At 52.7% G+C, this 20,841-nt stretch overlaps 39 non-coding genes across 39 annotated transcripts; all 39 read left to right on the forward strand.

Moving 5' to 3' along the window:
* The first annotated feature begins 502 nt into the window (after positions 1 to 502).
* LOC127139467 (U1 spliceosomal RNA) lies at positions 503 to 664 on the forward strand. Its single transcript, XR_007809669.1, has one exon. It is a non-coding gene; the product is annotated as a U1 spliceosomal RNA (small nuclear RNA).
* A 367-nt stretch (positions 665 to 1,031) lies between these two features.
* Positions 1,032 to 1,143, forward strand: LOC127139492 (U5 spliceosomal RNA). Its single transcript, XR_007809693.1, has one exon. It is a non-coding gene; the product is annotated as a U5 spliceosomal RNA (small nuclear RNA).
* A 181-nt stretch (positions 1,144 to 1,324) lies between these two features.
* Positions 1,325 to 1,515, forward strand: LOC127139470 (U2 spliceosomal RNA). Its single transcript, XR_007809671.1, has one exon. It is a non-coding gene; the product is annotated as a U2 spliceosomal RNA (small nuclear RNA).
* A 558-nt stretch (positions 1,516 to 2,073) lies between these two features.
* LOC127139465 (U1 spliceosomal RNA) lies at positions 2,074 to 2,236 on the forward strand. Its single transcript, XR_007809667.1, has one exon. It is a non-coding gene; the product is annotated as a U1 spliceosomal RNA (small nuclear RNA).
* Positions 2,237 to 2,607: 371 nt separating this feature from the next.
* Positions 2,608 to 2,719, forward strand: LOC127139493 (U5 spliceosomal RNA). The gene has a single exon (XR_007809694.1). It is a non-coding gene; the product is annotated as a U5 spliceosomal RNA (small nuclear RNA).
* A 181-nt stretch (positions 2,720 to 2,900) lies between these two features.
* Positions 2,901 to 3,092, forward strand: LOC127139489 (U2 spliceosomal RNA). The gene has a single exon (XR_007809690.1). It is a non-coding gene; the product is annotated as a U2 spliceosomal RNA (small nuclear RNA).
* A 562-nt stretch (positions 3,093 to 3,654) lies between these two features.
* Positions 3,655 to 3,818, forward strand: LOC127139441 (U1 spliceosomal RNA). The gene has a single exon (XR_007809643.1). It is a non-coding gene; the product is annotated as a U1 spliceosomal RNA (small nuclear RNA).
* Positions 3,819 to 4,195: 377 nt separating this feature from the next.
* On the forward strand, positions 4,196 to 4,307 carry LOC127139494 (U5 spliceosomal RNA). The gene has a single exon (XR_007809695.1). It is a non-coding gene; the product is annotated as a U5 spliceosomal RNA (small nuclear RNA).
* A 181-nt stretch (positions 4,308 to 4,488) lies between these two features.
* LOC127139471 (U2 spliceosomal RNA) lies at positions 4,489 to 4,679 on the forward strand. Its single transcript, XR_007809672.1, has one exon. It is a non-coding gene; the product is annotated as a U2 spliceosomal RNA (small nuclear RNA).
* A 562-nt stretch (positions 4,680 to 5,241) lies between these two features.
* On the forward strand, positions 5,242 to 5,405 carry LOC127139463 (U1 spliceosomal RNA). Its single transcript, XR_007809665.1, has one exon. It is a non-coding gene; the product is annotated as a U1 spliceosomal RNA (small nuclear RNA).
* A 379-nt stretch (positions 5,406 to 5,784) lies between these two features.
* LOC127139495 (U5 spliceosomal RNA) lies at positions 5,785 to 5,896 on the forward strand. Its single transcript, XR_007809696.1, has one exon. It is a non-coding gene; the product is annotated as a U5 spliceosomal RNA (small nuclear RNA).
* A 181-nt stretch (positions 5,897 to 6,077) lies between these two features.
* LOC127139472 (U2 spliceosomal RNA) lies at positions 6,078 to 6,268 on the forward strand. The gene has a single exon (XR_007809673.1). It is a non-coding gene; the product is annotated as a U2 spliceosomal RNA (small nuclear RNA).
* Positions 6,269 to 6,830: 562 nt separating this feature from the next.
* On the forward strand, positions 6,831 to 6,994 carry LOC127139474 (U1 spliceosomal RNA). The gene has a single exon (XR_007809675.1). It is a non-coding gene; the product is annotated as a U1 spliceosomal RNA (small nuclear RNA).
* Positions 6,995 to 7,368: 374 nt separating this feature from the next.
* LOC127139497 (U5 spliceosomal RNA) lies at positions 7,369 to 7,480 on the forward strand. The gene has a single exon (XR_007809698.1). It is a non-coding gene; the product is annotated as a U5 spliceosomal RNA (small nuclear RNA).
* A 181-nt stretch (positions 7,481 to 7,661) lies between these two features.
* LOC127139473 (U2 spliceosomal RNA) lies at positions 7,662 to 7,852 on the forward strand. Its single transcript, XR_007809674.1, has one exon. It is a non-coding gene; the product is annotated as a U2 spliceosomal RNA (small nuclear RNA).
* A 562-nt stretch (positions 7,853 to 8,414) lies between these two features.
* LOC127139485 (U1 spliceosomal RNA) lies at positions 8,415 to 8,578 on the forward strand. The gene has a single exon (XR_007809686.1). It is a non-coding gene; the product is annotated as a U1 spliceosomal RNA (small nuclear RNA).
* A 375-nt stretch (positions 8,579 to 8,953) lies between these two features.
* Positions 8,954 to 9,065, forward strand: LOC127139498 (U5 spliceosomal RNA). The gene has a single exon (XR_007809699.1). It is a non-coding gene; the product is annotated as a U5 spliceosomal RNA (small nuclear RNA).
* Positions 9,066 to 9,246: 181 nt separating this feature from the next.
* LOC127139475 (U2 spliceosomal RNA) lies at positions 9,247 to 9,437 on the forward strand. The gene has a single exon (XR_007809676.1). It is a non-coding gene; the product is annotated as a U2 spliceosomal RNA (small nuclear RNA).
* Positions 9,438 to 9,999: 562 nt separating this feature from the next.
* On the forward strand, positions 10,000 to 10,163 carry LOC127139496 (U1 spliceosomal RNA). The gene has a single exon (XR_007809697.1). It is a non-coding gene; the product is annotated as a U1 spliceosomal RNA (small nuclear RNA).
* Positions 10,164 to 10,537: 374 nt separating this feature from the next.
* LOC127139499 (U5 spliceosomal RNA) lies at positions 10,538 to 10,649 on the forward strand. Its single transcript, XR_007809700.1, has one exon. It is a non-coding gene; the product is annotated as a U5 spliceosomal RNA (small nuclear RNA).
* A 181-nt stretch (positions 10,650 to 10,830) lies between these two features.
* Positions 10,831 to 11,021, forward strand: LOC127139476 (U2 spliceosomal RNA). The gene has a single exon (XR_007809677.1). It is a non-coding gene; the product is annotated as a U2 spliceosomal RNA (small nuclear RNA).
* A 562-nt stretch (positions 11,022 to 11,583) lies between these two features.
* LOC127139447 (U1 spliceosomal RNA) lies at positions 11,584 to 11,747 on the forward strand. The gene has a single exon (XR_007809649.1). It is a non-coding gene; the product is annotated as a U1 spliceosomal RNA (small nuclear RNA).
* A 375-nt stretch (positions 11,748 to 12,122) lies between these two features.
* LOC127139500 (U5 spliceosomal RNA) lies at positions 12,123 to 12,234 on the forward strand. Its single transcript, XR_007809701.1, has one exon. It is a non-coding gene; the product is annotated as a U5 spliceosomal RNA (small nuclear RNA).
* Positions 12,235 to 12,415: 181 nt separating this feature from the next.
* LOC127139477 (U2 spliceosomal RNA) lies at positions 12,416 to 12,606 on the forward strand. The gene has a single exon (XR_007809678.1). It is a non-coding gene; the product is annotated as a U2 spliceosomal RNA (small nuclear RNA).
* Positions 12,607 to 13,168: 562 nt separating this feature from the next.
* Positions 13,169 to 13,332, forward strand: LOC127139454 (U1 spliceosomal RNA). The gene has a single exon (XR_007809656.1). It is a non-coding gene; the product is annotated as a U1 spliceosomal RNA (small nuclear RNA).
* A 375-nt stretch (positions 13,333 to 13,707) lies between these two features.
* Positions 13,708 to 13,819, forward strand: LOC127139501 (U5 spliceosomal RNA). Its single transcript, XR_007809702.1, has one exon. It is a non-coding gene; the product is annotated as a U5 spliceosomal RNA (small nuclear RNA).
* Positions 13,820 to 14,000: 181 nt separating this feature from the next.
* Positions 14,001 to 14,191, forward strand: LOC127139478 (U2 spliceosomal RNA). Its single transcript, XR_007809679.1, has one exon. It is a non-coding gene; the product is annotated as a U2 spliceosomal RNA (small nuclear RNA).
* A 562-nt stretch (positions 14,192 to 14,753) lies between these two features.
* Positions 14,754 to 14,917, forward strand: LOC127139455 (U1 spliceosomal RNA). Its single transcript, XR_007809657.1, has one exon. It is a non-coding gene; the product is annotated as a U1 spliceosomal RNA (small nuclear RNA).
* Positions 14,918 to 15,292: 375 nt separating this feature from the next.
* LOC127139442 (U5 spliceosomal RNA) lies at positions 15,293 to 15,404 on the forward strand. The gene has a single exon (XR_007809644.1). It is a non-coding gene; the product is annotated as a U5 spliceosomal RNA (small nuclear RNA).
* A 181-nt stretch (positions 15,405 to 15,585) lies between these two features.
* LOC127139479 (U2 spliceosomal RNA) lies at positions 15,586 to 15,776 on the forward strand. Its single transcript, XR_007809680.1, has one exon. It is a non-coding gene; the product is annotated as a U2 spliceosomal RNA (small nuclear RNA).
* A 562-nt stretch (positions 15,777 to 16,338) lies between these two features.
* On the forward strand, positions 16,339 to 16,502 carry LOC127139456 (U1 spliceosomal RNA). Its single transcript, XR_007809658.1, has one exon. It is a non-coding gene; the product is annotated as a U1 spliceosomal RNA (small nuclear RNA).
* A 375-nt stretch (positions 16,503 to 16,877) lies between these two features.
* On the forward strand, positions 16,878 to 16,989 carry LOC127139443 (U5 spliceosomal RNA). Its single transcript, XR_007809645.1, has one exon. It is a non-coding gene; the product is annotated as a U5 spliceosomal RNA (small nuclear RNA).
* A 181-nt stretch (positions 16,990 to 17,170) lies between these two features.
* Positions 17,171 to 17,361, forward strand: LOC127139480 (U2 spliceosomal RNA). The gene has a single exon (XR_007809681.1). It is a non-coding gene; the product is annotated as a U2 spliceosomal RNA (small nuclear RNA).
* Positions 17,362 to 17,923: 562 nt separating this feature from the next.
* Positions 17,924 to 18,087, forward strand: LOC127139457 (U1 spliceosomal RNA). Its single transcript, XR_007809659.1, has one exon. It is a non-coding gene; the product is annotated as a U1 spliceosomal RNA (small nuclear RNA).
* A 375-nt stretch (positions 18,088 to 18,462) lies between these two features.
* Positions 18,463 to 18,574, forward strand: LOC127139444 (U5 spliceosomal RNA). The gene has a single exon (XR_007809646.1). It is a non-coding gene; the product is annotated as a U5 spliceosomal RNA (small nuclear RNA).
* Positions 18,575 to 18,755: 181 nt separating this feature from the next.
* On the forward strand, positions 18,756 to 18,946 carry LOC127139481 (U2 spliceosomal RNA). Its single transcript, XR_007809682.1, has one exon. It is a non-coding gene; the product is annotated as a U2 spliceosomal RNA (small nuclear RNA).
* Positions 18,947 to 19,508: 562 nt separating this feature from the next.
* Positions 19,509 to 19,672, forward strand: LOC127139458 (U1 spliceosomal RNA). Its single transcript, XR_007809660.1, has one exon. It is a non-coding gene; the product is annotated as a U1 spliceosomal RNA (small nuclear RNA).
* A 374-nt stretch (positions 19,673 to 20,046) lies between these two features.
* Positions 20,047 to 20,158, forward strand: LOC127139445 (U5 spliceosomal RNA). Its single transcript, XR_007809647.1, has one exon. It is a non-coding gene; the product is annotated as a U5 spliceosomal RNA (small nuclear RNA).
* Positions 20,159 to 20,339: 181 nt separating this feature from the next.
* Positions 20,340 to 20,530, forward strand: LOC127139482 (U2 spliceosomal RNA). Its single transcript, XR_007809683.1, has one exon. It is a non-coding gene; the product is annotated as a U2 spliceosomal RNA (small nuclear RNA).
* Positions 20,531 to 20,841: the final 311 nt, after the last annotated feature.

Here is a 20,841-nt window from a genome sequence, read left to right on the forward strand (position 1 = left end):
CCTTGCTTTTCTCACATTCCTTTATCGATAGGGTACAAGTTGCTCAAAGCCCTGATGCGGTTACTGAGTCGTACGCTTAGTGGTGCACTCTTGATTTTTCCTTCCCGGAGGTTGATCAGGGTGTACCGTCTCTCTTTTGCAGCTGGAAAAGAAGGTAAAGTAAGCAGTTCTCTCTATATAAGGGGATAACGTGTCCAACAGACCTTTAGAGACGGGAGCATACACGGCTTATGCATTACTGTTTTTTGAAAAAAAACAGGCACATTCCAGTTTGTCTGGGCCGAGCTCCGACCGGTGAGAAAAGTCAATAAAACCAGCAAAGTTTGTGCACCGCGCAACTTTGTCAAACTGCAGTATAGTGCTTGCAACGCCTCGGGGACAAGCCTCAGATGAGGGTCAGCTAATGCTGATGTCGCCGAACTCTGGCATTGTGCAGTGTGGCCACCATCAGCCAGGGTGCTGTGTCTGGAACCGACCCCACCGTCTCTGACAACTCCAACTCATACTTACCTGGCAGGGGAGATACCATGATCAAGAAGGTGGTTCACCCAGGGCGAGGCTCAGCCATTGCACTCCGGTTGCGCTGACCCTGCGAATTCCCAAATGTGGGAGTCTCGACTGCATAATTTCTGGTAGTGGGGGACTGCGTTCGCGCTCTCCCTGACCGCTACGTCAAAGGAAAACAAGGTGTCCCGGGTAGCTTCTTTTACTCGTAAGCGTGAAAGCGTGCTGCCAACTATGCCAGTTTTACGACTGCAGAGTCGGTGCTGTTGTCGGGCCGTGACGATTGGTGGCGTTTCTGTATGTTACAAGCACACATGCCCAGCCCCCGCCCCCCCCCCAAAGGCGGGGCTTTCCGCCTAAGCCTAACCCTCCGCAAACCCATTGGATAGCGCATGTGACAGTACGGGGCAGGGTAGCTGACGGGTGCGATCTGGGATTTGGAACGCGGCAGGCGCAAAGAGAGGCCTACCGTGACGGTGGTGGCTGGACGACTGGGGTTCTCGCTGCCCTCAAGGCGAAGGCCGTACTGACTCTGGTTTCTCTTCATAACGCACAAGTCTTTCGCCTTTTACTAAAGACTTCCGTGGAGAGGAACGCCAACGAGTTTAAGCTATTTTTGGTAGGTTTGGCCGTAAGGCTGAGCCCTTTGAGTGTGTGAAAAGTCAAACGGCTGTCTCCGCTAAGAACCAGGGGTGCAAAGTGGGGAGACTGGGTGGGGGTGCTAAGCAGCAGCCATTGTTAGGCTGGCTTGAAAACAGGGCACCGTGACAAGAGAGGATCGTGCCAAGAGCTTGGACGGAACACGAAACGCTTTGGACTCATCGCTTCTCGGCCTTTTGGCTAAGATCAAGTGTAGTATCTGTTCTTATCAGTTTAATATCTGATACGTCCCCTACCCGGGGACCATATATTAAATTGATTTTTGGATCAGGGAGCCGGAACGGGGGCTTGCTCCTTCCACTCCACGCATCGACCCGGTATTGCATTACCTCCAGGTACGGTGCACATTCTCTGGAAACGTGCAATGTAACTATAGAGTTTTGTGGGGGTGTTTTTTCCAGGGGAGTCCCTTGCTTTTCTCACATTCCTTTATCGATAGGGTACAAGTTGCTCAAAGCCCTGATGCGGTTACTGAGTCGTACGCTTAGTGGTGCACTCTTGATTTTTCCCTTCCCCGGAGGTTGATCAGGGTGTACCGTCTCTCTTTGCAGCTGGAAAAGAAGGTAAAGTAAGCAGTTCTCTCTATATAAGGGGATAACGTGTCCAACAGACCTTTAGAGACGGGAGCATACACGGCTTATGCATTACTGTTTTTTGAAAAAAACAGGCACATTCCAGTTTGTCTGGGCCGAGCTCCGACCGGTGAGAAAAGTCAATAAAACCAGCAAAGTTTGTGCACCGCGCAACTTTGTCAAACTGCAGTATAGTGCTTGCAACGCCTCGGGACAAGCCTCAGATGAGGGTCAGCTAATGCTGATGTCGCCGAACTCTGGCATTGTGCAGTGTGGCCACCATCAGCCAGGGTGCTGTGTCTGGAACCGACCCCACCGTCTCTGACAACTCCAACTCATACTTACCTGGCAGGGGAGATACCATGATCAAGAAGGTGGTTCACCCAGGCGAGGCTCAGCCATTGCACTCCGGTTGCGCTGACCCCTGCGAATTCCCCAAATGTGGGAGTCTCGACTGCATAATTTCTGGTAGTGGGGGACTGCGTTCGCGCTCTCCCCTGACCGCTACGTCAAAGGAAAACAAGGTGTCCCGGGTAGCTTCTTTTACTCGTAAGCGTGAAAGCGTGCTGCCAACTATGCCAGTTTTACGACTGCAGAGTCGGTGCTGTTGTCGGGCCGTGACGATTGGTGGGCGTTTCTGTATGTTACAAGCACACATGCCCCAGCCCCCGCCCCCCCCAAAGGCGGGGCTTTCCGCCTAAGCCTAACCCTCCGCAAACCCCATTGGATAGCGCATGTGACAGTACGGGGCAGGGTAGCTGACGGGTGCGATCTGGGATTTGGAACGCGGCAGGCGCAAAGAGAGGCCTACCGTGACGGTGGTGGCTGGGACGACTGGGGTTCTCGGCTGCCCTCAAGGCGAAGGCCGTACTGACTCTGGTTTCTCTTCATAACGCACAAGTCTTTCGCCTTTTACTAAAGACTTCCGTGGAGAGGAACGCCAACGAGTTTAAGCTATTTTTGGTAGGTTTGGCCGTAAGGCTGAGCCCTTTGAGTGTGTGAAAAGTCAAACGGCTGTCTCCGCTAAGAACCAGGGGTGCAAAGTGGGGAGACTGGGTGGGGGTGCTAAGCAGCAGCCATTGTTAGGCTGGCTTGAAAACAGGGCACCGTGACAAGAGAGGATCGTGCCAAGAGCTTGGACGGAACACGAAACGCTTTGGACTCATCGCTTCTCGGCCTTTTGGCTAAGATCAAGTGTAGTATCTGTTCTTATCAGTTTAATATCTGATACGTCCCCTACCCGGGGACCATATATTAAATTGATTTTTGGATCAGGGAGCCGGAACGGGGGCTTGCTCCTTCCACTCCACGCATCGACCCCGGTATTGCATTACCTCCAGGTACGGTGCACATTCTCTGGAAACGTGCAATGTAACTATAGAGTTTTGTGGGGGTGTTTTTTCCAGGGGAGTCCCTTGCTTTTCTCACATTCCTTTATCGATAGGGTACAAGTTGCTCAAAGCCCTGATGCGGTTACTGAGTCGTACGCTTAGTGGTGCACTCTTGATTTTTCCCTTCCCCGGAGGTTGATCAGGGTGTACCGTCTCTCTTTTGCAGCTGGAAAAGAAGGTAAAGTAAGCAGTTCTCTCTATATGAAGGGGATAACGTGTCCAACAGACCTTTAGAGACGGGAGCATACACGGCTTATGCATTACTGTTTTTTGAAAAAAAAACAGGCACATTCCAGTTTGTCTGGGCCGAGCTCCGACCGGTGAGAAAAGTCAATAAAACCAGCAAAGTTTGTGCACCGCGCAACTTTGTCAAACTGCAGTATAGTGCTTGCAACGCCTCGGGACAAGCCTCAGATGAGGGTCAGCTAATGCTGATGTCGCCGAACTCTGGCATTGTGCAGTGTGGCCACCATCAGCCAGGGTGCTGTGTCTGGAACCGACCCCACCGTCTCTGACAACTCCAACTCATACTTACCTGGCAGGGGAGATACCATGATCAAGAAGGTGGTTCACCCAGGGCGAGGCTCAGCCATTGCACTCCGGTTGCGCTGACCCCTGCGAATTCCCCAAATGTGGGAGTCTCGACTGCATAATTTCTGGTAGTGGGGGACTGCGTTCGCGCTCTCCCCTGACCGCTACGTCAAAGGAAAACAAGGTGTCCCGGGTAGCTTCTTTTACTCGTAAGCGTGAAAGCGTGCTGCCAACTATGCCAGTTTTACGACTGCAGAGTCGGTGCTGTTGTCGGGCCGTGACGATTGGTGGGCGTTTCTGTATGTTACAAGCACACATGCCCCAGCCCCGACCGCCCCGCCCCCCAAAGGCGGGGCTTTCCGCCTAAGCCTAAACCCTCCGCAAACCCCATTGGATAGCGCATGTGACAGTACGGGGCAGGGTAGCTGACGGTGCGATCTGGGATTTGGAACGCGGCAGGCGCAAAGAGAGGCCTACCGTGACGGTGGTGGCTGGGACGACTGGGGTTCTCGGCTGCCCTCAAGGCGAAGGCCGTACTGACTCTGGTTTCTCTTCATAACGCACAAGTCTTTCGCCTTTTACTAAAGACTTCCGTGGAGAGGAACGCCAACGAGTTTAAGCTATTTTTGGTAGGTTTGGCCGTAAGGCTGAGCCCTTTGAGTGTGTGAAAAGTCAAACGGCTGTCTCCGCTAAGAACCAGGGGTGCAAAGTGGGGAGACTGGGTGGGGGTGCTAAGCAGCAGCCATTGTTAGGCTGGCTTGAAAACAGGGCACCGTGACAAGAGAGGATCGTGCCAAGAGCTTGGACGGAACACGAAACGCTTTGGACTCATCGCTTCTCGGCCTTTTGGCTAAGATCAAGTGTAGTATCTGTTCTTATCAGTTTAATATCTGATACGTCCCCTACCCGGGGACCATATATTAAATTGATTTTTGGATCAGGGAGCCGGAACGGGGGCTTGCTCCTTCCACTCCACGCATCGACCCGGTATTGCATTACCTCCAGGTACGGTGCACATTCTCTGGAAACGTGCAATGTAACTATAGAGTTTTGTGGGGGGTGTTTTTTCCAGGGGAGTCCCTTGCTTTTCTCACATTCCTTTTATCGATAGGGTACAAGTTGCTCAAAGCCCTGATGCGGTTACTGAGTCGTACGCTTAGTGGTGCACTCTTGATTTTTCCCTTCCCCGGAGGTTGATCAGGGTGTACCGTCTCTCTTTTGCAGCTGGAAAAGAAGGTAAAGTAAGCAGTTCTCTCTATATAAGGGGATAACGTGTCCAACAGACCTTTAGAGACGGGAGCATACACGGCTTATGCATTACTGTTTTTTGAAAAAAAACAGGCACATTCCAGTTTGTCTGGGCCGAGCTCCGACCGGTGAGAAAAGTCAATAAAACCAGCAAAGTTTGTGCACCGCGCAACTTTGTCAAACTGCAGTATAGTGCTTGCAACGCCTCGGGACAAGCCTCAGATGAGGGTCAGCTAATGCTGATGTCGCCGAACTCTGGCATTGTGCAGTGTGGCCACCATCAGCCAGGGTGCTGTGTCTGGAACCGACCCCACCGTCTCTGACAACTCCAACTCATACTTACCTGGCAGGGGAGATACCATGATCAAGAAGGTGGTTCACCCAGGGCGAGGCTCAGCCATTGCACTCCGGTTGCGCTGACCCCTGCGAATTCCCCAAATGTGGGAGTCTCGACTGCATAATTTCTGGTAGTGGGGGACTGCGTTCGCGCTCTCCCCTGACCGCTACGTCAAAGGAAAACAAGGTGTCCCGGGTAGCTTCTTTTACTCGTAAGCGTGAAAGCGTGCTGCCAACTATGCCAGTTTTACGACTGCAGAGTCGGTGCTGTTGTCGGGCCGTGACGATTGGTGGGCGTTTCTGTATGTTACAAGCACACATGCCCCATGCCCCCGACCCCCCCGCCCCCCAAAGGCGGGGCTTTCCGCCTAAGCCTAACCCTCCGCAAACCCCATTGGATAGCGCATGTGACAGTACGGGGCAGGGTAGCTGACGGGTGCGATCTGGGATTTGGAACGCGGCAGGCGCAAAGAGAGGCCTACCGTGACGGTGGTGGCTGGGACGACTGGGGTTCTCGGCTGCCCTCAAGGCGAAGGCCGTACTGACTCTGGTTTCTCTTCATAACGCACAAGTCTTTCGCCTTTTACTAAAGACTTCCGTGGAGAGGAACGCCAACGAGTTTAAGCTATTTTTGGTAGGTTTGGCCGTAAGGCTGAGCCCTTTGAGTGTGTGAAAAGTCAAACGGCTGTCTCCGCTAAGAACCAGGGGTGCAAAGTGGGGAGACTGGGTGGGGGTGCTAAGCAGCAGCCATTGTTAGGCTGGCTTGAAAACAGGGCACCGTGACAAGAGAGGATCGTGCCAAGAGCTTGGACGGAACACGAAACGCTTTGGACTCATCGCTTCTCGGCCTTTTGGCTAAGATCAAGTGTAGTATCTGTTCTTATCAGTTTAATATCTGATACGTCCCCTACCCGGGGACCATATATTAAATTGATTTTTGGATCAGGGAGCCGGAACGGGGGCTTGCTCCTTCCACTCCACGCATCGACCCGGTATTGCATTACCTCCAGGTACGGTGCACATTCTCTGGAAACGTGCAATGTAACTATAGAGTTTTGTGGGGGGTGTTTTTTCCAGGGGAGTCCCTTGCTTTTCTCACATTCCTTTATCGATAGGGTACAAGTTGCTCAAAGCCCTGATGCGGTTACTGAGTCGTACGCTTAGTGGTGCACTCTTGATTTTTCCCTTCCCCGGAGGTTGATCAGGGTGTACCGTCTCTCTTTTGCAGCTGGAAAAGAAGGTAAAGTAAGCAGTTCCTCTATATGAAGGGGATAACGTGTCCAACAGACCTTTAGAGACGGGAGCATACACGGCTTATGCATTACTGTTTTTTGAAAAAAAACAGGCACATTCCAGTTTGTCTGGGCCGAGCTCCGACCGGTGAGAAAAGTCAATAAAACCAGCAAAGTTTGTGCACCGCGCAACTTTGTCAAACTGCAGTATAGTGCTTGCAACGCCTCGGGGACAAGCCTCAGATGAGGGTCAGCTAATGCTGATGTCGCCGAACTCTGGCATTGTGCAGTGTGGCCACCATCAGCCAGGGTGCTGTGTCTGGAACCGACCCCACCGTCTCTGACAACTCCAACTCATACTTACCTGGCAGGGGAGATACCATGATCAAGAAGGTGGTTCACCCAGGGCGAGGCTCAGCCATTGCACTCCGGTTGCGCTGACCCCTGCGAATTCCCCAAATGTGGGAGTCTCGACTGCATAATTTCTGGTAGTGGGGGACTGCGTTCGCGCTCTCCCCTGACCGCTACGTCAAAGGAAAACAAGGTGTCCCGGGTAGCTTCTTTTACTCGTAAGCGTGAAAGCGTGCTGCCAACTATGCCAGTTTTACGACTGCAGAGTCGGTGCTGTTGTCGGGCCGTGACGATTGGTGGGCGTTTCTGTATGTTACAAGCACACATGCCCCAGCCCCGCCCCCGCCCCCCAAAGGCGGGGCTTTCCGCCTAAGCCTAACCCTCCGCAAACCCCATTGGATAGCGCATGTGACAGTACGGGGCAGGGTAGCTGACGGGTGCGATCTGGGATTTGGAACGCGGCAGGCGCAAAGAGAGGCCTACCGTGACGGTGGTGGCTGGGACGACTGGGGTTCTCGGCTGCCCTCAAGGCGAAGGCCGTACTGACTCTGGTTTCTCTTCATAACGCACAAGTCTTTCGCCTTTTACTAAAGACTTCCGTGGAGAGGAACGCCAACGAGTTTAAGCTATTTTTGGTAGGTTTGGCCGTAAGGCTGAGCCCTTTGAGTGTGTGAAAAGTCAAACGGCTGTCTCCGCTAAGAACCAGGGGTGCAAAGTGGGGAGACTGGGTGGGGGTGCTAAGCAGCAGCCATTGTTAGGCTGGCTTGAAAACAGGGCACCGTGACAAGAGAGGATCGTGCCAAGAGCTTGGACGGAACACGAAACGCTTTGGACTCATCGCTTCTCGGCCTTTTGGCTAAGATCAAGTGTAGTATCTGTTCTTATCAGTTTAATATCTGATACGTCCCCTACCCGGGGACCATATATTAAATTGATTTTTGGATCAGGGAGCCGGAACGGGGGCTTGCTCCTTCCACTCCACGCATCGACCCGGTATTGCATTACCTCCAGGTACGGTGCACATTCTCTGGAAACGTGCAATGTAACTATAGAGTTTTGTGGGGGGTGTTTTTTCCAGGGGAGTCCCTTGCTTTTCTCACATTCCTTTATCGATAGGGTACAAGTTGCTCAAAGCCCTGATGCGGTTACTGAGTCGTACGCTTAGTGGTGCACTCTTGATTTTTCCCTTCCCCGGAGGTTGATCAGGGTGTACCGTCTCTCTTTTGCAGCTGGAAAAGAAGGTAAAGTAAGCAGTTCTCTCTATATAAGGGGATAACGTGTCCAACAGACCTTTAGAGACGGGAGCATACACGGCTTATGCATTACTGTTTTTTGAAAAAAAACAGGCACATTCCAGTTTGTCTGGGCCGAGCTCCGACCGGTGAGAAAAGTCAATAAAACCAGCAAAGTTTGTGCACCGCGCAACTTTGTCAAACTGCAGTATAGTGCTTGCAACGCCTCGGGGACAAGCCTCAGATGAGGGTCAGCTAATGCTGATGTCGCCGAACTCTGGCATTGTGCAGTGTGGCCACCATCAGCCAGGGTGCTGTGTCTGGAACCGACCCCACCGTCTCTGACAACTCCAACTCATACTTACCTGGCAGGGGAGATACCATGATCAAGAAGGTGGTTCACCCAGGGCGAGGCTCAGCCATTGCACTCCGGTTGCGCTGACCCCTGCGAATTCCCCAAATGTGGGAGTCTCGACTGCATAATTTCTGGTAGTGGGGGACTGCGTTCGCGCTCTCCCCTGACCGCTACGTCAAAGGAAAACAAGGTGTCCCGGGTAGCTTCTTTTACTCGTAAGCGTGAAAGCGTGCTGCCAACTATGCCAGTTTTACGACTGCAGAGTCGGTGCTGTTGTCGGGCCGTGACGATTGGTGGGCGTTTCTGTATGTTACAAGCACACATGCCCCAGCCCCCGCCCCCGCCCCCCAAAGGCGGGGCTTTCCGCCTAAGCCTAACCCTCCGCAAACCCCATTGGATAGCGCATGTGACAGTACGGGGCAGGGTAGCTGACGGGTGCGATCTGGGATTTGGAACGCGGCAGGCGCAAAGAGAGGCCTACCGTGACGGTGGTGGCTGGGACGACTGGGGTTCTCGGCTGCCCTCAAGGCGAAGGCCGTACTGACTCTGGTTTCTCTTCATAACGCACAAGTCTTTCGCCTTTTACTAAAGACTTCCGTGGAGAGGAACGCCAACGAGTTTAAGCTATTTTTGGTAGGTTTGGCCGTAAGGCTGAGCCCTTTGAGTGTGTGAAAAGTCAAACGGCTGTCTCCGCTAAGAACCAGGGGTGCAAAGTGGGGAGACTGGGTGGGGGTGCTAAGCAGCAGCCATTGTTAGGCTGGCTTGAAAACAGGGCACCGTGACAAGAGAGGATCGTGCCAAGAGCTTGGACGGAACACGAAACGCTTTGGACTCATCGCTTCTCGGCCTTTTGGCTAAGATCAAGTGTAGTATCTGTTCTTATCAGTTTAATATCTGATACGTCCCCTACCCGGGGACCATATATTAAATTGATTTTTGGATCAGGGAGCCGGAACGGGGGCTTGCTCCTTCCACTCCACGCATCGACCCGGTATTGCATTACCTCCAGGTACGGTGCACATTCTCTGGAAACGTGCAATGTAACTATAGAGTTTTGTGGGGGGTGTTTTTTCCAGGGGAGTCCCTTGCTTTTCTCACATTCCTTTATCGATAGGGTACAAGTTGCTCAAAGCCCTGATGCGGTTACTGAGTCGTACGCTTAGTGGTGCACTCTTGATTTTTCCCTTCCCCGGAGGTTGATCAGGGTGTACCGTCTCTCTTTTGCAGCTGGAAAAGAAGGTAAAGTAAGCAGTTCTCTCTATATAAGGGGATAACGTGTCCAACAGACCTTTAGAGACGGGAGCATACACGGCTTATGCATTACTGTTTTTTGAAAAAAAACAGGCACATTCCAGTTTGTCTGGGCCGAGCTCCGACCGGTGAGAAAAGTCAATAAAACCAGCAAAGTTTGTGCACCGCGCAACTTTGTCAAACTGCAGTATAGTGCTTGCAACGCCTCGGGGACAAGCCTCAGATGAGGGTCAGCTAATGCTGATGTCGCCGAACTCTGGCATTGTGCAGTGTGGCCACCATCAGCCAGGGTGCTGTGTCTGGAACCGACCCCACCGTCTCTGACAACTCCAACTCATACTTACCTGGCAGGGGAGATACCATGATCAAGAAGGTGGTTCACCCAGGGCGAGGCTCAGCCATTGCACTCCGGTTGCGCTGACCCCTGCGAATTCCCCAAATGTGGGAGTCTCGACTGCATAATTTCTGGTAGTGGGGGACTGCGTTCGCGCTCTCCCCTGACCGCTACGTCAAAGGAAAACAAGGTGTCCCGGGTAGCTTCTTTTACTCGTAAGCGTGAAAGCGTGCTGCCAACTATGCCAGTTTTACGACTGCAGAGTCGGTGCTGTTGTCGGGCCGTGACGATTGGTGGGCGTTTCTGTATGTTACAAGCACACATGCCCCAGCCCCCCGCCCCGCCCCCAAAGGCGGGGCTTTCCGCCTAAGCCTAACCCTCCGCAAACCCCATTGGATAGCGCATGTGACAGTACGGGGCAGGGTAGCTGACGGGTGCGATCTGGGATTTGGAACGCGGCAGGCGCAAAGAGAGGCCTACCGTGACGGTGGTGGCTGGGACGACTGGGGTTCTCGGCTGCCCTCAAGGCGAAGGCCGTACTGACTCTGGTTTCTCTTCATAACGCACAAGTCTTTCGCCTTTTACTAAAGACTTCCGTGGAGAGGAACGCCAACGAGTTTAAGCTATTTTTGGTAGGTTTGGCCGTAAGGCTGAGCCCTTTGAGTGTGTGAAAAGTCAAACGGCTGTCTCCGCTAAGAACCAGGGGTGCAAAGTGGGGAGACTGGGTGGGGGTGCTAAGCAGCAGCCATTGTTAGGCTGGCTTGAAAACAGGGCACCGTGACAAGAGAGGATCGTGCCAAGAGCTTGGACGGAACACGAAACGCTTTGGACTCATCGCTTCTCGGCCTTTTGGCTAAGATCAAGTGTAGTATCTGTTCTTATCAGTTTAATATCTGATACGTCCCCTACCCGGGGACCATATATTAAATTGATTTTTGGATCAGGGAGCCGGAACGGGGGCTTGCTCCTTCCACTCCACGCATCGACCCGGTATTGCATTACCTCCAGGTACGGTGCACATTCTCTGGAAACGTGCAATGTAACTATAGAGTTTTGTGGGGGGTGTTTTTTCCAGGGGAGTCCCTTGCTTTTCTCACATTCCTTTATCGATAGGGTACAAGTTGCTCAAAGCCCTGATGCGGTTACTGAGTCGTACGCTTAGTGGTGCACTCTTGATTTTTCCCTTCCCCGGAGGTTGATCAGGGTGTACCGTCTCTCTTTTGCAGCTGGAAAAGAAGGTAAAGTAAGCAGTTCTCTCTATATAAGGGGATAACGTGTCCAACAGACCTTTAGAGACGGGAGCATACACGGCTTATGCATTACTGTTTTTTGAAAAAAAACAGGCACATTCCAGTTTGTCTGGGCCGAGCTCCGACCGGTGAGAAAAGTCAATAAAACCAGCAAAGTTTGTGCACCGCGCAACTTTGTCAAACTGCAGTATAGTGCTTGCAACGCCTCGGGGACAAGCCTCAGATGAGGGTCAGCTAATGCTGATGTCGCCGAACTCTGGCATTGTGCAGTGTGGCCACCATCAGCCAGGGTGCTGTGTCTGGAACCGACCCCACCGTCTCTGACAACTCCAACTCATACTTACCTGGCAGGGGAGATACCATGATCAAGAAGGTGGTTCACCCAGGGCGAGGCTCAGCCATTGCACTCCGGTTGCGCTGACCCCTGCGAATTCCCCAAATGTGGGAGTCTCGACTGCATAATTTCTGGTAGTGGGGGACTGCGTTCGCGCTCTCCCCTGACCGCTACGTCAAAGGAAAACAAGGTGTCCCGGGTAGCTTCTTTTACTCGTAAGCGTGAAAGCGTGCTGCCAACTATGCCAGTTTTACGACTGCAGAGTCGGTGCTGTTGTCGGGCCGTGACGATTGGTGGGCGTTTCTGTATGTTACAAGCACACATGCCCCAGCCCCCGCCCCCGCCCCCCAAAGGCGGGGCTTTCCGCCTAAGCCTAACCCTCCGCAAACCCCATTGGATAGCGCATGTGACAGTACGGGGCAGGGTAGCTGACGGGTGCGATCTGGGATTTGGAACGCGGCAGGCGCAAAGAGAGGCCTACCGTGACGGTGGTGGCTGGGACGACTGGGGTTCTCGGCTGCCCTCAAGGCGAAGGCCGTACTGACTCTGGTTTCTCTTCATAACGCACAAGTCTTTCGCCTTTTACTAAAGACTTCCGTGGAGAGGAACGCCAACGAGTTTAAGCTATTTTTGGTAGGTTTGGCCGTAAGGCTGAGCCCTTTGAGTGTGTGAAAAGTCAAACGGCTGTCTCCGCTAAGAACCAGGGGTGCAAAGTGGGGAGACTGGGTGGGGGTGCTAAGCAGCAGCCATTGTTAGGCTGGCTTGAAAACAGGGCACCGTGACAAGAGAGGATCGTGCCAAGAGCTTGGACGGAACACGAAACGCTTTGGACTCATCGCTTCTCGGCCTTTTGGCTAAGATCAAGTGTAGTATCTGTTCTTATCAGTTTAATATCTGATACGTCCCCTACCCGGGGACCATATATTAAATTGATTTTTGGATCAGGGAGCCGGAACGGGGGCTTGCTCCTTCCACTCCACGCATCGACCCGGTATTGCATTACCTCCAGGTACGGTGCACATTCTCTGGAAACGTGCAATGTAACTATAGAGTTTTGTGGGGGGTGTTTTTTCCAGGGGAGTCCCTTGCTTTTCTCACATTCCTTTATCGATAGGGTACAAGTTGCTCAAAGCCCTGATGCGGTTACTGAGTCGTACGCTTAGTGGTGCACTCTTGATTTTTCCCTTCCCCGGAGGTTGATCAGGGTGTACCGTCTCTCTTTTGCAGCTGGAAAAGAAGGTAAAGTAAGCAGTTCTCTCTATATAAGGGGATAACGTGTCCAACAGACCTTTAGAGACGGGAGCATACACGGCTTATGCATTACTGTTTTTTGAAAAAAAACAGGCACATTCCAGTTTGTCTGGGCCGAGCTCCGACCGGTGAGAAAAGTCAATAAAACCAGCAAAGTTTGTGCACCGCGCAACTTTGTCAAACTGCAGTATAGTGCTTGCAACGCCTCGGGGACAAGCCTCAGATGAGGGTCAGCTAATGCTGATGTCGCCGAACTCTGGCATTGTGCAGTGTGGCCACCATCAGCCAGGGTGCTGTGTCTGGAACCGACCCCACCGTCTCTGACAACTCCAACTCATACTTACCTGGCAGGGGAGATACCATGATCAAGAAGGTGGTTCACCCAGGGCGAGGCTCAGCCATTGCACTCCGGTTGCGCTGACCCCTGCGAATTCCCCAAATGTGGGAGTCTCGACTGCATAATTTCTGGTAGTGGGGGACTGCGTTCGCGCTCTCCCCTGACCGCTACGTCAAAGGAAAACAAGGTGTCCCGGGTAGCTTCTTTTACTCGTAAGCGTGAAAGCGTGCTGCCAACTATGCCAGTTTTACGACTGCAGAGTCGGTGCTGTTGTCGGGCCGTGACGATTGGTGGGCGTTTCTGTATGTTACAAGCACACATGCCCCAGCCCCCGCCCCCGCCCCCCAAAGGCGGGGCTTTCCGCCTAAGCCTAACCCTCCGCAAACCCCATTGGATAGCGCATGTGACAGTACGGGGCAGGGTAGCTGACGGGTGCGATCTGGGATTTGGAACGCGGCAGGCGCAAAGAGAGGCCTACCGTGACGGTGGTGGCTGGGACGACTGGGGTTCTCGGCTGCCCTCAAGGCGAAGGCCGTACTGACTCTGGTTTCTCTTCATAACGCACAAGTCTTTCGCCTTTTACTAAAGACTTCCGTGGAGAGGAACGCCAACGAGTTTAAGCTATTTTTGGTAGGTTTGGCCGTAAGGCTGAGCCCTTTGAGTGTGTGAAAAGTCAAACGGCTGTCTCCGCTAAGAACCAGGGGTGCAAAGTGGGGAGACTGGGTGGGGGTGCTAAGCAGCAGCCATTGTTAGGCTGGCTTGAAAACAGGGCACCGTGACAAGAGAGGATCGTGCCAAGAGCTTGGACGGAACACGAAACGCTTTGGACTCATCGCTTCTCGGCCTTTTGGCTAAGATCAAGTGTAGTATCTGTTCTTATCAGTTTAATATCTGATACGTCCCCTACCCGGGGACCATATATTAAATTGATTTTTGGATCAGGGAGCCGGAACGGGGGCTTGCTCCTTCCACTCCACGCATCGACCCGGTATTGCATTACCTCCAGGTACGGTGCACATTCTCTGGAAACGTGCAATGTAACTATAGAGTTTTGTGGGGGGTGTTTTTTCCAGGGGAGTCCCTTGCTTTTCTCACATTCCTTTATCGATAGGGTACAAGTTGCTCAAAGCCCTGATGCGGTTACTGAGTCGTACGCTTAGTGGTGCACTCTTGATTTTTCCCTTCCCCGGAGGTTGATCAGGGTGTACCGTCTCTCTTTTGCAGCTGGAAAAGAAGGTAAAGTAAGCAGTTCTCTCTATATAAGGGGATAACGTGTCCAACAGACCTTTAGAGACGGGAGCATACACGGCTTATGCATTACTGTTTTTTGAAAAAAAACAGGCACATTCCAGTTTGTCTGGGCCGAGCTCCGACCGGTGAGAAAAGTCAATAAAACCAGCAAAGTTTGTGCACCGCGCAACTTTGTCAAACTGCAGTATAGTGCTTGCAACGCCTCGGGGACAAGCCTCAGATGAGGGTCAGCTAATGCTGATGTCGCCGAACTCTGGCATTGTGCAGTGTGGCCACCATCAGCCAGGGTGCTGTGTCTGGAACCGACCCCACCGTCTCTGACAACTCCAACTCATACTTACCTGGCAGGGGAGATACCATGATCAAGAAGGTGGTTCACCCAGGGCGAGGCTCAGCCATTGCACTCCGGTTGCGCTGACCCCTGCGAATTCCCCAAATGTGGGAGTCTCGACTGCATAATTTCTGGTAGTGGGGGACTGCGTTCGCGCTCTCCCCTGACCGCTACGTCAAAGGAAAACAAGGTGTCCCGGGTAGCTTCTTTTACTCGTAAGCGTGAAAGCGTGCTGCCAACTATGCCAGTTTTACGACTGCAGAGTCGGTGCTGTTGTCGGGCCGTGACGATTGGTGGGCGTTTCTGTATGTTACAAGCACACATGCCCCAGCCCCCGCCCCCGCCCCCCAAAGGCGGGGCTTTCCGCCTAAGCCTAACCCTCCGCAAACCCCATTGGATAGCGCATGTGACAGTACGGGGCAGGGTAGCTGACGGGTGCGATCTGGGATTTGGAACGCGGCAGGCGCAAAGAGAGGCCTACCGTGACGGTGGTGGCTGGGACGACTGGGGTTCTCGGCTGCCCTCAAGGCGAAGGCCGTACTGACTCTGGTTTCTCTTCATAACGCACAAGTCTTTCGCCTTTTACTAAAGACTTCCGTGGAGAGGAACGCCAACGAGTTTAAGCTATTTTTGGTAGGTTTGGCCGTAAGGCTGAGCCCTTTGAGTGTGTGAAAAGTCAAACGGCTGTCTCCGCTAAGAACCAGGGGTGCAAAGTGGGGAGACTGGGTGGGGGTGCTAAGCAGCAGCCATTGTTAGGCTGGCTTGAAAACAGGGCACCGTGACAAGAGAGGATCGTGCCAAGAGCTTGGACGGAACACGAAACGCTTTGGACTCATCGCTTCTCGGCCTTTTGGCTAAGATCAAGTGTAGTATCTGTTCTTATCAGTTTAATATCTGATACGTCCCCTACCCGGGGACCATATATTAAATTGATTTTTGGATCAGGGAGCCGGAACGGGGGCTTGCTCCTTCCACTCCACGCATCGACCCGGTATTGCATTACCTCCAGGTACGGTGCACATTCTCTGGAAACGTGCAATGTAACTATAGAGTTTTGTGGGGGGTGTTTTTTCCAGGGGAGTCCCTTGCTTTTCTCACATTCCTTTATCGATAGGGTACAAGTTGCTCAAAGCCCTGATGCGGTTACTGAGTCGTACGCTTAGTGGTGCACTCTTGATTTTTCCCTTCCCCGGAGGTTGATCAGGGTGTACCGTCTCTCTTTTGCAGCTGGAAAAGAAGGTAAAGTAAGCAGTTCTCTCTATATAAGGGGATAACGTGTCCAACAGACCTTTAGAGACGGGAGCATACACGGCTTATGCATTACTGTTTTTTGAAAAAAAACAGGCACATTCCAGTTTGTCTGGGCCGAGCTCCGACCGGTGAGAAAAGTCAATAAAACCAGCAAAGTTTGTGCACCGCGCAACTTTGTCAAACTGCAGTATAGTGCTTGCAACGCCTCGGGGACAAGCCTCAGATGAGGGTCAGCTAATGCTGATGTCGCCGAACTCTGGCATTGTGCAGTGTGGCCACCATCAGCCAGGGTGCTGTGTCTGGAACCGACCCCACCGTCTCTGACAACTCCAACTCATACTTACCTGGCAGGGGAGATACCATGATCAAGAAGGTGGTTCACCCAGGGCGAGGCTCAGCCATTGCACTCCGGTTGCGCTGACCCCTGCGAATTCCCCAAATGTGGGAGTCTCGACTGCATAATTTCTGGTAGTGGGGGACTGCGTTCGCGCTCTCCCCTGACCGCTACGTCAAAGGAAAACAAGGTGTCCCGGGTAGCTTCTTTTACTCGTAAGCGTGAAAGCGTGCTGCCAACTATGCCAGTTTTACGACTGCAGAGTCGGTGCTGTTGTCGGGCCGTGACGATTGGTGGGCGTTTCTGTATGTTACAAGCACACATGCCCCAGCCCCCGCCCCCGCCCCCCAAAGGCGGGGCTTTCCGCCTAAGCCTAACCCTCCGCAAACCCCATTGGATAGCGCATGTGACAGTACGGGGCAGGGTAGCTGACGGGTGCGATCTGGGATTTGGAACGCGGCAGGCGCAAAGAGAGGCCTACCGTGACGGTGGTGGCTGGGACGACTGGGGTTCTCGGCTGCCCTCAAGGCGAAGGCCGTACTGACTCTGGTTTCTCTTCATAACGCACAAGTCTTTCGCCTTTTACTAAAGACTTCCGTGGAGAGGAACGCCAACGAGTTTAAGCTATTTTTGGTAGGTTTGGCCGTAAGGCTGAGCCCTTTGAGTGTGTGAAAAGTCAAACGGCTGTCTCCGCTAAGAACCAGGGGTGCAAAGTGGGGAGACTGGGTGGGGGTGCTAAGCAGCAGCCATTGTTAGGCTGGCTTGAAAACAGGGCACCGTGACAAGAGAGGATCGTGCCAAGAGCTTGGACGGAACACGAAACGCTTTGGACTCATCGCTTCTCGGCCTTTTGGCTAAGATCAAGTGTAGTATCTGTTCTTATCAGTTTAATATCTGATACGTCCCCTACCCGGGGACCATATATTAAATTGATTTTTGGATCAGGGAGCCGGAACGGGGGCTTGCTCCTTCCACTCCACGCATCGACCCGGTATTGCATTACCTCCAGGTACGGTGCACATTCTCTGGAAACGTGCAATGTAACTATAGAGTTTTGTGGGGGGTGTTTTTTCCAGGGGAGTCCCTTGCTTTTCTCACATTCCTTTATCGATAGGGTACAAGTTGCTCAAAGCCCTGATGCGGTTACTGAGTCGTACGCTTAGTGGTGCACTCTTGATTTTTCCCTTCCCCGGAGGTTGATCAGGGTGTACCGTCTCTCTTTTGCAGCTGGAAAAGAAGGTAAAGTAAGCAGTTCTCTCTATATAAGGGGATAACGTGTCCAACAGACCTTTAGAGACGGGAGCATACACGGCTTATGCATTACTGTTTTTTGAAAAAAAACAGGCACATTCCAGTTTGTCTGGGCCGAGCTCCGACCGGTGAGAAAAGTCAATAAAACCAGCAAAGTTTGTGCACCGCGCAACTTTGTCAAACTGCAGTATAGTGCTTGCAACGCCTCGGGGACAAGCCTCAGATGAGGGTCAGCTAATGCTGATGTCGCCGAACTCTGGCATTGTGCAGTGTGGCCACCATCAGCCAGGGTGCTGTGTCTGGAACCGACCCCACCGTCTCTGACAACTCCAACTCATACTTACCTGGCAGGGGAGATACCATGATCAAGAAGGTGGTTCACCCAGGGCGAGGCTCAGCCATTGCACTCCGGTTGCGCTGACCCCTGCGAATTCCCCAAATGTGGGAGTCTCGACTGCATAATTTCTGGTAGTGGGGGACTGCGTTCGCGCTCTCCCCTGACCGCTACGTCAAAGGAAAACAAGGTGTCCCGGGTAGCTTCTTTTACTCGTAAGCGTGAAAGCGTGCTGCCAACTATGCCAGTTTTACGACTGCAGAGTCGGTGCTGTTGTCGGGCCGTGACGATTGGTGGGCGTTTCTGTATGTTACAAGCACACATGCCCCAGCCCCCGCCCCCGCCCCCCAAAGGCGGGGCTTTCCGCCTAAGCCTAACCCTCCGCAAACCCCATTGGATAGCGCATGTGACAGTACGGGGCAGGGTAGCTGACGGGTGCGATCTGGGATTTGGAACGCGGCAGGCGCAAAGAGAGGCCTACCGTGACGGTGGTGGCTGGGACGACTGGGGTTCTCGGCTGCCCTCAAGGCGAAGGCCGTACTGACTCTGGTTTCTCTTCATAACGCACAAGTCTTTCGCCTTTTACTAAAGACTTCCGTGGAGAGGAACGCCAACGAGTTTAAGCTATTTTTGGTAGGTTTGGCCGTAAGGCTGAGCCCTTTGAGTGTGTGAAAAGTCAAACGGCTGTCTCCGCTAAGAACCAGGGGTGCAAAGTGGGGAGACTGGGTGGGGGTGCTAAGCAGCAGCCATTGTTAGGCTGGCTTGAAAACAGGGCACCGTGACAAGAGAGGATCGTGCCAAGAGCTTGGACGGAACACGAAACGCTTTGGACTCATCGCTTCTCGGCCTTTTGGCTAAGATCAAGTGTAGTATCTGTTCTTATCAGTTTAATATCTGATACGTCCCCTACCCGGGGACCATATATTAAATTGATTTTTGGATCAGGGAGCCGGAACGGGGGCTTGCTCCTTCCACTCCACGCATCGACCCGGTATTGCATTACCTCCAGGTACGGTGCACATTCTCTGGAAACGTGCAATGTAACTATAGAGTTTTGTGGGGGGTGTTTTTTCCAGGGGAGTCCCTTGCTTTTCTCACATTCCTTTATCGATAGGGTACAAGTTGCTCAAAGCCCTGATGCGGTTACTGAGTCGTACGCTTAGTGGTGCACTCTTGATTTTTCCCTTCCCCGGAGGTTGATCAGGGTGTACCGTCTCTCTTTTGCAGCTGGAAAAGAAGGTAAAGTAAGCAGTTCTCTCTATATAAGGGGATAACGTGTCCAACAGACCTTTAGAGACGGGAGCATACACGGCTTATGCATTACTGTTTTTTGAAAAAAAACAGGCACATTCCAGTTTGTCTGGGCCGAGCTCCGACCGGTGAGAAAAGTCAATAAAACCAGCAAAGTTTGTGCACCGCGCAACTTTGTCAAACTGCAGTATAGTGCTTGCAACGCCTCGGGGACAAGCCTCAGATGAGGGTCAGCTAATGCTGATGTCGCCGAACTCTGGCATTGTGCAGTGTGGCCACCATCAGCCAGGGTGCTGTGTCTGGAACCGACCCCACCGTCTCTGACAACTCCAACTCATACTTACCTGGCAGGGGAGATACCATGATCAAGAAGGTGGTTCACCCAGGGCGAGGCTCAGCCATTGCACTCCGGTTGCGCTGACCCCTGCGAATTCCCCAAATGTGGGAGTCTCGACTGCATAATTTCTGGTAGTGGGGGACTGCGTTCGCGCTCTCCCCTGACCGCTACGTCAAAGGAAAACAAGGTGTCCCGGGTAGCTTCTTTTACTCGTAAGCGTGAAAGCGTGCTGCCAACTATGCCAGTTTTACGACTGCAGAGTCGGTGCTGTTGTCGGGCCGTGACGATTGGTGGGCGTTTCTGTATGTTACAAGCACACATGCCCCAGCCCCGCCCCCGCCCCCCAAAGGCGGGGCTTTCCGCCTAAGCCTAACCCTCCGCAAACCCCATTGGATAGCGCATGTGACAGTACGGGGCAGGGTAGCTGACGGGTGCGATCTGGGATTTGGAACGCGGCAGGCGCAAAGAGAGGCCTACCGTGACGGTGGTGGCTGGGACGACTGGGGTTCTCGGCTGCCCTCAAGGCGAAGGCCGTACTGACTCTGGTTTCTCTTCATAACGCACAAGTCTTTCGCCTTTTACTAAAGACTTCCGTGGAGAGGAACGCCAACGAGTTTAAGCTATTTTTGGTAGGTTTGGCCGTAAGGCTGAGCCCTTTGAGTGTGTGAAAAGTCAAACGGCTGTCTCCGCTAAGAACCAGGGGTGCAAAGTGGGGAGACTGGGTGGGGGTGCTAAGCAGCAGCCATTGTTAGGCTGGCTTGAAAACAGGGCACCGTGACAAGAGAGGATCGTGCCAAGAGCTTGGACGGAACACGAAACGCTTTGGACTCATCGCTTCTCGGCCTTTTGGCTAAGATCAAGTGTAGTATCTGTTCTTATCAGTTTAATATCTGATACGTCCCCTACCCGGGGACCATATATTAAATTGATTTTTGGATCAGGGAGCCGGAACGGGGGCTTGCTCCTTCCACTCCACGCATCGACCCGGTATTGCATTACCTCCAGGTACGGTGCACATTCTCTGGAAACGTGCAATGTAACTATAGAGTTTTGTGGGGGGTGTTTTTTCCAGGGGAGTCCCTTGCTTTTCTCACATTCCTTTATCGATAGGGTACAAGTTGCTCAAAGCCCTGATGCGGTTACTGAGTCGTACGCTTAGTGGTGCACTCTTGATTTTTCCCTTCCCCGGAGGTTGATCAGGGTGTACCGTCTCTCTTTTGCAGCTGGAAAAGAAGGTAAAGTAAGCAGTTCTCTCTATATAAGGGGATAACGTGTCCAACAGACCTTTAGAGACGGGAGCATACACGGCTTATGCATTACTGTTTTTTGAAA

This window comes from Lates calcarifer, unplaced genomic scaffold (assembly GCF_001640805.2).
Source record: "Lates calcarifer isolate ASB-BC8 unplaced genomic scaffold, TLL_Latcal_v3 _unitig_1497_quiver_1942, whole genome shotgun sequence".
Taxonomy (NCBI): domain Eukaryota; kingdom Metazoa; phylum Chordata; class Actinopteri; family Centropomidae; genus Lates; species Lates calcarifer.